The 5,164-nt window shown below is 34.9% G+C and overlaps 1 long non-coding RNA gene across 1 annotated transcript; it reads right to left on the bottom strand.

Moving 5' to 3' along the window:
* Positions 1-1,293: 1,293 nt before the first annotated feature.
* LOC141483966 (uncharacterized) lies at positions 1,294-4,268 on the bottom strand. Its single transcript, XR_012466392.1, has 3 exons — positions 3,061-4,268; positions 2,725-2,940; positions 1,294-2,665 (listed from the first exon to the last, which is right to left on the bottom strand). It is a non-coding gene; the product is annotated as an uncharacterized lncRNA (long non-coding RNA).
* Between the last annotated feature and the right edge of the window lie 896 nt (positions 4,269-5,164).

Here is a 5,164-nt window from a genome sequence, read left to right as displayed (position 1 = left end):
ATCTTATGAAATTAGCTGCAATTATTGTACGACATCGGTTTGAAGATTATGAAAGAAAATACGTTAACAGGCGACCCTTATTGGTGACGATATAATTAAAAAATGTTCCACTCCATGGCACCTCTGGCTAAATGAAAGAACATGTTTGATTCGAGTAGAACTTTTGAAGCAAATCCAATGGATTCAGTTCGGAAGATTGACAGACGAACGTGTTCGAAAGTAATCAATTCATTGATTCGACATAACTTTAACAATATACATAATGCGAGTTCCCCGCATGAAATGTAGGGTAATTATTCGTCGTTTTCGTATTTACCACCACATAATGCCTCATTTCCATTCGAAACGACTTGATGTTATTGTCGCTAATGAACCAAATGGAGTTTCAGAATTTAAAGTACTTTGTACTTCGTATAAATTGAAATTTTTCTCGAAGTATGTAAATTACCATGAAATTACGCACGAGTTCAAGCCAACAACTTTGAGTCTGGAACATTTTGTAAACACCATGCAAAAGTTAGTAAATGTTTAGGTTTCAGCAGTATATTATACAAAGTGTGTAATGTTGCAGCTATAGGTAAATTTTGTGTTTTTAAGATCTTTGTATCGAGAATTTTGAACGTTTTTTTGAAGGTGATTGACAATGTTTCATGATGAATTTCACTAGCTGTGAATAACAATCATATTGAGCAAAAAAACCTGAAATGAAATAATAGTGAAATAAAATACAAGTAAAACTAAAAATAAAATAATTGAACAAAAAATAAAAATGAAGAAATACAAAATGAAAATAAAGATAAAAATAAAAAAGTTGGGAGATTTCATGCCACGTTAGTTCACGACGTTTCGATTGTTAGTATCCACAATCATCTTCGAGTGATGAATATTATATATTAGACAATGGAAGTCCGAACTAGTGAAAATTTTGAAATTAGATTAGATCAGATTAGGTTAGATAAGACTTTTTATTGGTGGAATTATTACACCTTAGTGCTTCGACAAGTCAATAATATATAATATAAATAATGTAAATTCAAATTACCAAAAAGCAGTAGGTAGTTCATATAAATTTTATATAATACGAGCACAAAATTAAGTAAATAAGTGTGTGAAGTGAAGTATTTTCAATAGATATAAATGAAAAAACAGTGATGCATAGATACAGTACCTACATTGATGATAGTCACTGAATAAAGCTGAAGTCAGATACATCATACTAAGAATTCACCAAGATATATTTTTAGTGTCTTTCTGAAATTAGCGAGGGTTGCATTTGTCATTGATCGGTGCAGTGAGTTGTACAATGATATGTATGAGTTACATATCCTTGTTATTTCTAGTCTTTGGTTTGGTGCTTTAATGTTATCCTTATTCCTAGTATCACACGAATGGTTGTTTCCATTTGTATTTGTAGTAAACTTTGTAAATATTCGTGAACGTGTATCGAATTGCAGTATATTACGCATGATGGCAGAGTTAATCTATTGAACTTCATAAATCAATTCTTACAGCTCTCCATTTGAAATATTCCAGCTGAAGCTCCGATTGCTCGTTTCCGAACTGTGAATAATATTCTTAAGATATGAATAGAGGTGCCCCCGTTTATCAATCCATGAGTTGAAGAATCATAAAACATTGCATGATAAGCGATATAAGTAGCTTCATTTTCCATCTGCCTAATTATATAGACCTTGCATGATAGATGTTTTGCTAGTTTGTCAATATGGGGTTCCCAAGTTAACTTTGAATCAATGATTATACCAAATCCGAGGGATTATGAGGAAGCGAAAACTTAACAATTTGAGTCTTTCTTTTATTGATAGGCTTTTTGCATTGAATCAATCCGTAGCTTCCTGAATAACCCGCTTTTCTAACTCTGATAACTCTTCAATATTTTTTCCGAATAACGAAGGAAGTGTCATCGGCAAATAACATTGTAAACATTGTCATTGAATTTGGCAGGTCATCAAGATAAGTAGTGGTCCAACCACGCTACCTTGTGAAACACCATTCAAGTTCGTTAGTAAGCTATTGAGATCTTCATTATATATCACAAATTGTGATCGTAAACATCAAGCCTGCCCAAGTTTTTCTAAGGATTTGTGGAGTTCATTCATCTCAGTAGTATCAGTTTGATAGAAATGCATCGAGTTGTCAGCATTGCATGGAACTTGATGGAGATAGCTAGAGAATGAATTAGCGGGTGAGCTTATTTTATCATACATATCTAGGGCTCCATTTACAAAATAGTCATTGAATTGCTCTGATATAAGACAATAAAAGCAATTTGTGTGATTAATACTATCTATGTTTCCATACGTAAGCTGCCATACTGTTTTTTGTACATATTTCAATTGGATCAGTTGTTTCATCGCCTTTTCTCTCTTCATTTTCTTGAGTGAAAGTTTGTGATCATATTTTTTTTATTCAAATTCTGATTTGATCTGCTCACAGTTATTGAAAATTTTCGATCGATCGTCAAATTTCTGAATTTAATTTTTTGCAATAAATACTGTTACAGTTCAATTTAGCACTAGATCAAAATTGCTCCTATATGACCATTCAGAACACTATTATACCTTTTAAAATCTTCATTCTGAAGATGTTGACAATATAATTTAGTTACAAGTTGATTTTATTCATTTAACATCATAGTAATGGAAATCTGAAATGTAAAAAAAAATATATGGATGCTCCCTGACAACTGTCGTGATCAGTACTTACCATTCACTTCGCATTCGCCTATTGCCTACCGACGTTGGAAATCTGAAATTTTTCGCTAGGTTGAAATAGTTGTTATTGTGTGTTTCTCAGTTTTCTTCACCTCTCATTTTTCATATGTTGCCTGCCTTATTCTCTGTACCTTTCCAAGAATATTTATTACATAGATTGTTATTTATCACTTCCAGACAGTTCACTTACATATTAGAGCCACATCGCCTGAAAAACAATATTAGTTAGCTCTGGGTTTCTAAGTACTGATTGATATTTTCGGTAAAAATTCCTCATAATATGAAAGTTCAAATATTCGTACTGAATGGTGAAGATGTGGCGACTCACCTTATATGTTTTTATTCCATGGCACTAATAAGGATCGATAAATAGTTGAAAATAGGTTGGAGTCAATATTTTTGCAAACATTCGATAACCAGGTTAAAAAACAGTTGTTGGTTGACATCTGACCTCACTGAAATTCTACCGAACTGTCGTGGTTTCGTTCCGGCAACCTACACCGAACTAGTTCTCTAGTCGTTCACGGGTGAGGACTCAATCGGGTACTCAAATTGTCAAGGGTTGTTTCAGGGTTGCATTGCTGTGAGAAGAAGTTGTGATGGGTCATGGACTTGTTGATGATGTCTCGAGTGGCTGTGGTGGAATTGATATATGATATTGTGCACATCGCCCCCTTGGTGCTTGTAGTGTAGATTGAACAGCTGTCAGATGTGGTAGTCTCTTTGATTTTCGTGTTGACCTTCGTTGAGCTTGGTTGACTGTTCAAGGGTACTATCTGACTGGTTTGTAGGATATATTTGGTTGTATTTTTGCCATCCTTCACTACAAGTCAGGAATATATAGTGGAAGACTGATTGGTTATTTCGGTGTGTATATTTGCAGTCGGAAACTTGAACTATTCAGAGGATTTTTGGTGTTTACCGAACTTATTGTGCCAATTGTAGGGATTTCCCAAGATCAGGTATGTCTGAATCACTATCGCATCTCTCATGTGGTCTTAGCTATGGTATCATCTCTTCAATTTTACAACCTTCGTTTCTAGTCCCTAGATTCAAAAGAAATCAGAAGGCCCTTAGTCACTCATCAAGTCCCAGTAGGACTTCCGTGCAGAGTACTGCATACGAAGAAAAGTATTAAAAACTCACTGGTCAGGGTAACATTCATACCATTGAATGTGTTTTTGATTATTTTGGTAATTTTTTATTTCATCGTTGAAATTCAACTGAATATTAGTTTTGAAGAGAGGTTTCAACACTCATTTAATTTTCTTGATTTTTTTACGGATTATATGGTTATATAGGGCACCCAAAAATATACTCTTGTTATCTTGCTACTTTTCCTAATGAAAATATACCAGGGGTATCGATTAGTCAACTAGTCCCTATTGAATGGGGTTGAATCTCACTTTGGTTTTATTTGATTCTGACTGAGAATTTCCTTTCGTAGGGTTTTTTTTTGTCTGGGGTGTAGAACACCTTGTTGACAAACTCCCCGGACTTGGAGGTGTTCAGCTACCTTTGGGGTCCTATTTGGTGATCCATTACTGGTCCATCTCGTTGCGCCCTACAGGTTGATCTATCTTGGTGGTGCTACAGGGTTATCTATCTTTGCAGTGCTACAGCGTGATCCATCTCTGCCGTACTACAGGGTGATCCATCTCCGTCGAACTACAGGGTAGCCTTACACCATATACCGGTTGGCCCAAAAGGAGCACGCATGTTATAATTGGTTTATTTGAATATTTGTGTAATACTGAGTTATTTGAATAATTGTTTGCCCTTTTGTTACCTGTTTGATATAGTGATTGCCTTTCTGGCTGAATTCACCGCTAGTTGGCAACGTGTTTGGTTTCATTTGTAAAACGCAAATTGAGGTGTTTTTTTCCTTTTACAATTGCTTGTTGACACCGATGCGCCTACGCCTGAACTCATGCGATGCAAACGAGATTGTCTTACCTTCCAATACTAGTATTTACGATTTTGCCCACACCTACTCAATTTTCGTAGTAGTTTTACTTGACGTATTGTAGTTTTTTTTTAATCCTCGTTAATACCATGATTTATGGCTGATTGAATTTGTGGTTATATACACCGCGCTCAATAACCTCTTGTATTGACATTTGATCATCGCGTAGTAGTTGAATATCGCATTGTTGTCTTAGAAGCGTTGTCGGTTAATCCATGTAAGTTAGGTTTACTAAATAAATCATATTGGGGATCTTTATCTTTCATTTCCAATATTAATTGGTAAGTTATTGATATTGTAAGTTACTTAGAGTATCTGGAGGATTAAATTTACCTGGCGCCCATTAAGATCTATTTGAAATTTGCTAATTTGGTTAACCCACTCCCGTCTCCACTGTTTAGCTCAGCTGCGGATATTCATCTGTTTTATTTGTTACCGACAGATGATTCAGTCCCCTCTTGTGGTT

The sequence above is a fragment of the Leptinotarsa decemlineata genome, unplaced genomic scaffold, assembly GCF_025532065.1.
Source record: "Leptinotarsa decemlineata unplaced genomic scaffold, Ldec_3_MD MMD2_tig00004307_RagTag_RagTag, whole genome shotgun sequence".
NCBI classification, from domain to species: Eukaryota; Metazoa; Arthropoda; class Insecta; order Coleoptera; family Chrysomelidae; genus Leptinotarsa; species Leptinotarsa decemlineata.
The sequence above is the reverse complement of the archived record's forward strand: the minus strand, read 5'-3'. Positions and strand labels throughout refer to the sequence as shown.